Source organism: Parus major, chromosome 18 (genome assembly GCF_001522545.3).
Source record: "Parus major isolate Abel chromosome 18, Parus_major1.1, whole genome shotgun sequence".
Taxonomy (NCBI): Eukaryota; Metazoa; Chordata; class Aves; order Passeriformes; family Paridae; genus Parus; species Parus major.
Genome location: NC_031786.1, coordinates 501208 through 511400, shown reverse-complemented (window position 1 = coordinate 511400; position 10193 = coordinate 501208). Strand labels below are relative to the sequence as shown.

Sequence of the window (10193 nt, the reverse complement as noted above, 5' to 3'; positions counted from 1 at the left end):
GCCAGGGCTGTGGGAGGGATGCCAGGAGTGCCAGGCTCCTGTGGTGGTGCCTGCTGTGCCAGGCAGGTGCCATGAACGACCCGGGCACTGGCAGCCCTCTGCTCTCCTCACCGGCAGGGAGGAGGCGGTGATGCCGCAGGAGCCGCAGTCACCGGCGGGGAGGAGGTGCCAGTGCCCAGCAGAAGTCGCAGGAAGGATTTCAGCTGGGAGGTTGCTCGGGAGGCGTTTGGTGAGCAGCGTTGTTGGCACGGGCTGTGCCAAGCGTGGCAGTGCCACACTCTCAGCTCTGCCCCCCGAGGGACCTGCCGGGCCCCGCAGCCGAGCAAAACACTTCCCAAAGAGGGGCAGCACCATGAGCTGTCCCCAGGATGGGACTGCTCTTCCCAGAGCTCAGCTGCTGCCTGGAGGACTCTCCTGAGCTGCTGGCCCCACCAGGGCTCCTCTGAGCTGCCCAGCTCATGTCCCAGCTCCTGCCTGGGATGTGGAACAGCCCTGGCTTGGCCCCAGGCACAGCAGGATAGTGGGGAAACGTGTCCTGAGAGCTGCTGTGCAGGAGAAACCTCTGCCCCAGCCCCTGCCCCTCCTGTCCCTGACTCCAGCGCTGCTGGGAACGGGATGTTTTATATTCCTTAGCTGGGGAAAAAAAAAAAAAATCCCTTCTCATTTAATTAAAAATGTTGACATTGTGCCTGGCCATCCCACCCGCCGGAGAGGTGGTTATAAATTAAACATTAAACCTTTAATGGCCCATAAAGAAATATTCGCTGCTGTTCTGTATATGGGGATATAAATAGAGAGGGCTGTGGGGGGAGGGGTGGGACATTATTGTTCCTCAGCCAGATAATCTTTGCTAATGAATTTAATTAAAAGCAAAATTAATTTAGGATTTTTGGTGGAGGGAATGGGGGTTAAAATGTACTTTGAGAAACTAGCAAGAAGTTTCCCAGCGGATCAGAGCCAGACCTGCCTCGGGTTGCAGTGTGGGGATAGGGGGTGATGAGGTGCTGCTGAGTGACATGGGCTGCATTTCTTGTGCAGACCCCCTGATTCATTCTCATTCTCTTTTAGCTGTGTTGGGATCCTGTTCTGGCATCGGGTCCCTCTGAGGCTTTGCGAGGTTCCAGGCAGAATCAGTCAGCCCAGACCTCTGCCAGAAAAGCAGAGACTGGATCAAGATCCCCCCCAGACGCTGCCTGGAGCTGCTCCTGCCTCCCATCAACGCTTGGCCGGGGGTTTCCCTCTCCCACATTTGTCCCACCCGTGGACAGGGAGGCTCTGGCTGAGCATCCCGCTCCCTGTGCTGCCGGGAGCACCAGAGGGTCTGGAGCTGGGCTTGGTGATTCCCTGTCGGTGCCAGGGAGCGTGGCATCCCAGCTGGGGCACATCCTGGCTGAGGGGCCCCACGTTGCTGTGGGGAGCTGCTCAGAAGGCGCCTTTCTTGGAAATGTGTTTGGGAAATGCGGCGTTCCCCATCGCTGAGCCTCCCCCAGGAGCGTGCCGTGTCAATTATTCATTGCAGAGCAGGCAGACTGGGCTCCCAGCACTCCCAGCACTCCCAGCACGCCCAGCACTCCCAGCCCCACTGCTGGGGTGCTCTGGGCCTGCCGTGCCATCTCCTGATCCCAGCCGGGATCCTGGTGGGCGCTGGAAGAGCTCAGGAGTGGTGGCTGGGGCAGGAGGGTCTGCAGGCCTGCAGCTGCAGGGCTGTCATCACACTGCTGGGAACCAGGGAGTTCCCAAACATCTTCTTTAGGACACCCACATCCCACAGCTGGGTCTGCCCTGGCCCGGGGCGAGGGGAGACCCCCAGCCTGGTGAATGCATCGTGCTGGGTGAGAGTGTTTGGAGGGTTTTTATCATAAGAGTGCTAATGGAAGTCAGCACCAGCCTAATGAGCTGTACTCCTCCATGAATCTGATTCATTGAGGCAGGAATTACCATAATTGATTATCCTGCTGCGCGGCTGAGAACCGTGTTTGCTAACACGAGTGCCTGGGATCAGTCTCTGCTTCCTGAGCCGCCACCGGAGGGGTCTCGGGACCGTCCGGGGCCCTGTGCTCACCAGGAGCAGCTCACGGGGTCCCTGCACCCACACTCGGGACCCTCATCCTGGGCTGCTGCCCCTGCAGTGGGGGCTGAGCAGCAGTGCTTGGGAGCAGAGCAGCTGGGCAGGTGGGACTCAGCACCTGTGGGCCCCCAAACCCAGCTCCCCCTCATTCTTTAACCACTCCTGGGATGCACCAGCCATTCTCATTATTTCCGAGGGTCTAACGTGATTGATGAATGTTTGCGTTGGCCATGCTGCAAAAGCCAATTAGTTGAAGTGCAGCTTTCAGGAAGTTTTCTTTGAAATTTGGCTTTATTTCCAAGAAGTGCCCGGAGCCAGGACAGCAGCGGAGCCGTGTGCCGCAGGGATTGCTCCTCACAGGAGCGTGTGCCGTGCTGCTGTGGGCAGAAGGTTTGGGGGACACCAACCCAGATGTGCAGCCAGCGCTTCAGTGCCAGCTGTGCCCCCTCCCGCCCTGTGGGGTGTGTGGGGCTGTGCTGGCAGGGTTCTGGGGCAGCCAAGGAAGGGGCCCATGGTCTGTGGGAGCTGGGTTGGCTTTGAGGTGCACTGGTGGAGCTGAAGGGGGGTGGTTCCTGTGCCCATCACCCTGGGCATGGTGCTGGTGGGTGCTGATGCTGCTTGGCTGCCCTGGGCTGAGCCCCTGGCCTGGCCACCAGCTCCTGACCAGCACAGGCTTCCAGGGAATAACAGTCATAGCCCAACGCTGCACAGTCGATGAGCAGACAGCATTGACTGTAACAGGTTAGTGATGATGATCATCGATTTTAATTCTTCCTCCTCTTCCCTGTCTTTTCTAGAGAGCCCAGTGCAAGCGCCGCGGGAGGAGCTGGGCTGAATCAAAGGTAGGAGGTTGGGATGCCAGCGGCTGCGCTGGGCTGTGCCTCGGCTGCTCCCGGGGTCCCTCCTGCACGCTGACCCTGCATGTGTGGGGCTGGCAATGGGTGCTTGGTGCGGGGCTGGCCGGGGCAGGGCAGCAGCCTCGGCTCAGGGACCAGGCAGGGGCTGGTGGGCACGGAGCCGTGCTCGGGGGAGGGATGGGAGGGAGGCTGCCCACGACCCCCGGCTCCCCCCCGGCACTGAGCCCCACGCAGGCGTGACGTGAGTCCTGCATGAGGAGAGCTGAGACTGACGTGCCTGTGAGTGTCCGTGTGTGCTGACTTGCTGTCTGTCCGTACTCTGTGCGGCTCCCAGGAGCCATCCCTGGAGGAGCCAGGGACCCTGTCCTTACTGAGGGAAAACAGCAGCCCACAGCCCCATGCTGACCCTGGCCTGGCCACCCCAGCAGATGTTTGTCCCCAGGGTTCTGGGAGGCGTCACAACAGCTCACGGTGACCCCAGGCTGAGGCAGGTCATGGCTGATGTATGTGGAAGGTGACCAGAGCAGATGCCCTCTGGCAGCCTGGTGCCTGCTGGTCAGGTGTGGATGGCTCCTTCCTGCCCTACCTTCACGTTACTGCATGTCACAGCACTAGGGACATCCCATCACGGAGGGGACACCGCGTCCCCCAAGGTCCGTCCCACTGAGTACAGCGCTCCCCCACCAAAGCCAGGGAAGCAGAGGAGGAAAGAAGGCCGAGGGGCTGGAGAGGATGAGTCTGGTGCATTCATTGCTCTGGGCCCTGGCATGGGCTGGGGGTGCCAGTGGGACCAGGGGGTGACGGGGACCAAGGCAGTGGCACCTTGATACAGGAGCTGCCAACATGCAGAACAATGAAGAGGTGTCTGGCAGGGAAACACTCCCATCCTTGGATGGAGGTGACCTGCTGGGAGGGGACTGTCTGGAAGGGTCCTGAGATCCCATGGGAAATGTAGAGAAAGAGCTACTGGAAAGGAGCAGAAAGGCTGGGAGGGAGCAGGGCCAGGATGAGTGGGACAAGGGCTGGGGTGTGAGCGTGGGGGACACGTGGTGGTCAGCTCACAGAGGCTCAGCTCACAGAGGCTCAGCTCACAGAGACTCAGCTCACAGAGGCTCAGTTCACAGAGGCTCAGCTCACAGAGGCTCAGCTCACTGCTGGGCTGATGTGCTGGTCAGCTGCAGAGCTGGGGGCTGCCTCACCTCTGCCACCCATGTGTTTACTGATGCCTTGGTGGTTCCCTTCCTGTGCTGGGGAGGGGGTTTTTCTCCGTCCCTGCTGTGTGTGGGGTCGGAGGCTGCGGGGGCTGCTGGAACGTGCTGGGCTGTGTCTGGAGAGGTGTGTCCACAGCAGAGGGGAGGGCAGCGGGGTGGGTGTCCTGCAGCTCAGCTGCCCCGTGCCCGGTCTGGGTGGCAGGTTTGGGACGTGGCACAGGGGCTCCGGGCTCTGTTTGTGCAGGTCTGAGGGGCTGCAGTGGGAGAGGGTGGAATGGTGCTGGGAGAGAGCTGGGGAGGTGCTCCTGCTGCTGCCCCTGCCCAGTGACCCCCCAGGTTTTGTCTGCTGGTGATGGAGGGGTTTCATTCTGCTGCCCTAGGCCCCTCTGTCTGTCCCATACAGCAGGACTGGGGGGTCTGGCAGGTCGGGGGGACCCCAAGTCGCAGCTGGAGCTGCATTTACAGGGCACAGAGAGAGAGGAAAGGGTTTGGATCACTGAGATATAAGAGGGAACAGGGAGCCCCCCGCCCCAGCTGCCTGCAGTGGTGCCTCTGCTGCTTTATCACCCTCTCCTGGTGCTGAATTATTGAGAGTGTTGCTCTCGTTTATTGCCGTACTGGAGGAGAGCTGCCTCCAGCCTGGTGCTGTTCTGAATATGATTATGGGGCTGTAGATGTCAGAACCAGCTGGGCCCCGGAGACCAATCTGCTGCCCCCCTCACTCTCCTGCTTCCCTTATCCTTATTTATTCCCTTGCTACCGCGCCTGGTTCAGTGCTTATGGTCCCCTCGCTGCTTCCACTGCGCCGTCCCTCCGGAGGCCAGAGATTTAGTGCCTGAGGAGCAGCACTGCCTGGCTGCCGAGCCCTCACTGTGTGCCAGGGCCGGCTGGGTTTGTGTGCAGCACCCCCTGAGTTATCCCCGGGGCCACACCGCGGCCAGCTCTGCGCTGTGTGCCCTGTCCGGTCCTGCCCCGGGGGTCTGCTGGGGCTGGGGCTCAGGGGAAGGGTGGCTGCCCCGGTGTTGGTTGGCATTTCTGGGTGCCCTCTCGTGCAGTCCGTGGTGGCCACATCCCGGGCTCCAAGGACTGTGGCCGTGGCTCCCCATGGCACACGGGGGCCGGGAGCTGCTGGCTCTGTCTCCTCGTGTGGCTGCTCCAAGAAAAGGGGGGACTCTGCCTGCCAGGACAGATCATCCCAGCAGGACCACGGCTGAGCATCCCTGCCGGCCGGGACCAGCGCTGGGAGCAGCGGGTTATGGAATCCTGTGGACCGCTGGCACCTCGCAGGTTAACTGTGAGCGGCGGATTCCCTTATTGACAGGGTAGCTTGAAAAATGCTGAGGCAGGACATCGTCTCCTCGGAGTGTCAGCGGGAGCCCACACTGCCGCTGCCGCTGCCGTGGCCCCCGCGCCCAGCGCGGTCCCCTCTCCCCAGCACCCGCTCACCCCCGGGCTCGGCGTTCCCGCACACGCTCGCCCTTCCCTTTGCTCCTCGAAGACACTGGAGAAGATATCGTTTTTTCTTCCTTTGCCGGGGTGGATGAGGCGCTGCCCAGCGGGGCGGCCGGGGGCTGGAGGCCGGCTCTGAGCCGCGGCTGCGGGAGGAGGGGGCTCGGGGGGAGCCCGACAGGAGGAGCGGTGGTCGGGAGCAGCCCATCGCCCTCCCCCCGAGCCCCGCAGAGCGCCCCAGCCCCCGCCGCTGACACCGTGATGTATTTTTGGGTAGGTACCGCTGCCAGGGGCGGGCGCTTCCCTCCCTGTGTGCCGAGGTTTCGCTCAGGATTGGGGCGGTTTTCCCCGCTGCCGCTGCCTGGCTGTGCCCCCGTCCGGGGACAGCTTCCCCTGCGGTCACTGCCCGGGGCTGGCAGGCAGGACATGGGCTGGAGACAGCCCCGGCCTTGGGAAGGAGCAGGGAGGCGGGCAGGGGTCCCTGCTGGGGGCACCCCCAGCTGCCCTCCTGCCCCTGCTCCTGCCCTGTGCGAGCTGCCTGCCCTGCCCAGCACCAAACCCTTGCCCCAGCTGTACTTCGGTGGTCACCGTGGGCTCAGGGCTGGCCTGGGAGGGGGCACGGGTCTGTGGTGACAGAGGGACATTCAGGTGACGGCTCTGTGCGGAACAGCAGCTCTCACTCACGGTGCCCACCCAGGATCTTGACAGATGCTTGTGGGGCACCCCCCAAATTCTATCCCAGGCCTGAAATTCCTGAGGCTGCTGATGGGAGCCTTCCATAGGGACCCTGAGATCCCCTTGTGGGCCCCAAAGTTCCTCCACAGCAGTCTCTGCTCGGGGGTTTGGAGGCTTGGGGGGGATGCATGGTTCCCCTGCTGAGCCCAGAGCGAGGGGCATGGCTGGGGAGTGGGCTGGGCACGGGGGGCTCAGCTCTCCCTGCACTGCTGGAGCACACAGACCATGGCTGGAGGGGGCACAGGCTGAGACCTCGAGGGCTGCAGGGACGGAGAGGGGACGTGACAGGGTCTGTCCAGGTCCTCGGCCTGGGGCTGGGACACTGAATGTGTCTGTGAGCCCCAGTCTGGGGGCAGCTGGGACAGCGAGCAGAGGGCGAGGAACTGGAGCCAGCAGTCCCCCATGGAGCTACACTCCCTCCCCAGAGCTGCAACATGGGCTGTGTCAGGCTCTGCACCATCCGAGGGTCTTCCCGTGGCATCCCAGCCCACCAGCTGGGGCTGAAAACCAGCGGCACCAGCTCCTTCCACCTGCTCCCTCCCGCTCCCTCAGAGATGGGGCTGGGGGCTGCAGCAGCCTGGTGAGGTTTGCATGCTCCAGGGACTTGTGCTCACTTGGATTTGGAGCAGGGAACAGAGTGGGCAGGGGCAGGCAAAGGGGGATGTGGGGAAGGGAGCTTATGGGGAGGAGGAAGAGGATAATGCGGATTCATTGTTTCTCAGGGAGGCAGCTTTCAGGTGTAAGGTGCTTTGTCATGAGGGATGTCGGTGCTGCCACGGCTCCAGAGCCTGTCAGGGCTGGCAGAGCCTCCTGCCTCCGTGCTGATTCTCCCCAGGGACTTAACGATCCAGCACAGCCGCGAGGGCAAAGCGGAGCTGTGTGGCTTTGCAGAGCTCGGCCGGTGCCCGCTGCCATGGGAGCTCCAGGCGCTCCAGGGTCTCTGCTCCCTGTGCCATGAGGTGCACAGAGGCAGCAGCCGGGACAGCCGCTCCCGGCACCGCAGGGTGGCATCCCCAGCTCTGCTGGGAAGGGCAGGACCAGGGCTGTGCTCCCGGCACCGCAGCCGGCGTCATTTCTTGGCATCGTGGGCGTCTCTCCGTCGCGGCGTGGGAGGAAGCAGAGGGTCTGGTGTCCCTGCATGATGGGAGCGCTGTGCTGCCTCGGTCATCAACACCTCAACGAGCTGACATGCCAAAGCAAATGAACAGTAATGCCAGAGAAATTAAGAGTGTGTGGGGCAAGGGGAAGAAGGGGTCTGTAAATACCATGATTTATAAACTGTGCCCCGGGTCACAGTGCCTGTTTAGCACTAACATCCTCTCTGTGCATTTAAAAAATCTTATTATGAGGATGGAGTGTCTGCTTCTGGAGTACCTGCAGCCCTGGAGCCTGGTGTTCCCCCTCACCTGTCTGCTGCTCAGGTGGGTCCCAGCCCGGTGCTGGTGCCCACACTGGCAGTGCCCCCTTGCTGGGGGTGGCTTGGACCCCTCCTGTGGTGTCCCATGTGCAGGCACCCTGGGGGCTGCTGCTAAAGCCCCCCGGCAGCCTGTGAGGCACAGTGGCAGAGCTGCCAGTTCAGAGGGCACTTTTTCTTGGGACCCTTTGTCAGGTGGTGCAGCTGGTCTCAGGGAAGAGGGGCACCCTGGGGATGCAGCATTTCAGGTTCCTGCTCTGCAGTTGCTCCTTCCTTGCATCATCCTCCACCAGTCCTGCATCACCCTCCACCATTCCTTCCTCCCTCTCAGTCTGTGCTGGGCCTGGTGCTGCTGGCCCTGCCTCGGTGCAGGCTCTGGCCCCAGAGCTGGTGGCCTGGTCCTGGTGGCCCTGGAAGTGTCCTACAGCCCTTTCCCTGCTGTGGCCCCAGCGCTGCCCACCCAGCCCGTGAGCTCAAGGTGCTCAGCAGCAGATGCTCTGCCACAGTGCTGTTGCTGCAGGTTAATTCTCATTAAATCCAGGGAGCCTAATTGCCATTTCATGTAAATATTTTGTCAAGAGAGGGTTTCAGGAAGGGTGGCACGGGCGGGGGCGAGGAGCCAGGCACGGTGACAGGCTCTGGCTCACGCTGCCCAGCCAGGAGTGTGAGCTGTGTCCCCTGGAGCTGCCGTGTCTCCTGCAGGGAGCACGGGTGGCACTGGCTGCTGGAGGTCCCTGTGCACCGATGGTTGGTGCTGGATGATGGGGGACACGGGACAGCTGCAGGTAGGTGCTGTTATGTGGAGAGCACCAGGGCTCCTGTCCCTGCCCGTGTGGCTCGAGGCCAGAGGAGGACGGGTGACACAAGAGGCCCCAGAACATCCCCAGGTGTCAGCCCAGCCGCTCTCCTGTTCTGCACGGTGCTGGCAGCTCTGGCCAGAGGCTGACAGATCCCCAGGCCCCATCTGCTCCCCTCACAGTGGCTCAGGAATATCTCAATGAGGTGTTTTTTCCCTGGATCCCATTAAACTTCCATGTGCTTTCCCTCCATTCCTGCTCCTACTGCCACAGCTGCTGTCTCTGGTACTGGCTGTGGTTTGGTCACAGTCCCCTCCTCACCTGGTGAGGTCATACCTGGGTGCTCCATCTTTGGGAATTCAGAGCAGGCAGTGTCTCCAGTGACCTCTGAGAGCTGCTGGAGGAGGAAGGAGCAGGGAAAGATGGAGAGGTTTCACAGGGTGCCAAGGAGGCTCGTCAGTCCCTTCTCACTGTCCTGCTCTGTGCCCCAAGTTGGGGCCATCCCTGTGGCCAGGGTACTGGGGACGTGGGACCTTCCTTGGTGCACAGTCATTTCTTGCCATGAGATGTTCCTTGTCACACAGCAGCTCAGATCTGTCAATGCCTTCATCTAATTGCTTGATGTCTTTGAATAACTACTAATGAGCTTTTAATTAATGAATGCCACTGCTTGGGGGCATTTTGGAGTGGGTGGGAGGAGAGGATTCGGTTGGTCCCGCTGTCCCTGGGTGCTGGTGGGCTGCCAGCACTGCACTCCCAGGATGAGCCCAGGGAGGCTGGAGCACCCGATCTCACCAGTCCTGCCCCCCTCGTGGCAGAGGCCGTGTCTTGCCTGATCTGCAGCCCCCCTTGGCAGCTCTCACAAGCCTCAGCATCCGGCTTTGCCCTGTGAGAGAGCGCTGCAGGGACCACAGGGCCCTATTAAACACCAGACACGCGGTTCCTGGGACACCCAGCCCCCCGTGGCCGTGCATTGTGCCCCCACAGCAGCTCCATGGGCACTGCATCATCCCTCTCTGTTGGGAGAGGGTACACGGGGGTCCCACGAAGGGATTTCCCATTGCATCCTGTGGGTCAGAGTCTGGCCATGGAGCTGGGGTCACTCTGGGCTGGCAGCAGCTCTGACGGGTGCTCAGGGCCCTTGGCAGGGATGTGCCGCAGCCGTGCTGTGCTGCCAGCCCGTGTGACACCGCCTGCTCGGCGGGGCTGGGGACACGGGGCTCCAGGCAGACCTCTGCTCCTCGTTCCTCATGGATAAAGTTTCCAGATGGTGGAGTGTCCCTTGGAGAAGGCCAGAGCTTTTCTGGCATTTCCCAAGGAGAGGACAGCACCACACCGGCTGCCTTGGGCACCTCCCAACAGCTCTCGAGTGTGCAGCAGGTACATCCCGGTGCCTGGCGCAGCCAGATGTGCTGTGCTGTCCCTGGCAAGTTCCCTGGAGCAGCCAGATGTGCTGTGCTGTCCCTGGCAAGTTCCCTCAGTGGTTTGGGGGTGCATGCCCACCAGTGCTCCCAGTACAGGCTCTGTCCCTTGGCTCCAGCGCCAGAACAGCGGCCAAGGCTGCTCCAGTCCTGATGCCATGTTGTTCTCCCTCTTCCAGAAAACAAAACCAAGGAGGCCTGAAGGGTTCATTTAAAATAAATAAAAAACTGGGAATTGTGC

The 10193-nt window shown here is 61.7% G+C and overlaps 1 protein-coding gene across 11 annotated transcripts in view; it reads left to right on the top strand.

The window, feature by feature from the left end:
• The window catches only part of RBFOX3 (RNA binding fox-1 homolog 3), a 138450-nt gene that overhangs the window by 106308 nt on the left and 21949 nt on the right, over nucleotides 1-10193 (top strand). For all 11 annotated transcript variants that reach the window (XM_015645671.3, XM_019008517.2, XM_019008518.2 and 8 more), the window contains one exon: nucleotides 2866-2910. The gene's annotated coding sequence lies outside the window, so the exon portion shown is untranslated. The remainder of the gene's footprint in view (nucleotides 1-2865; nucleotides 2911-10193) is intronic.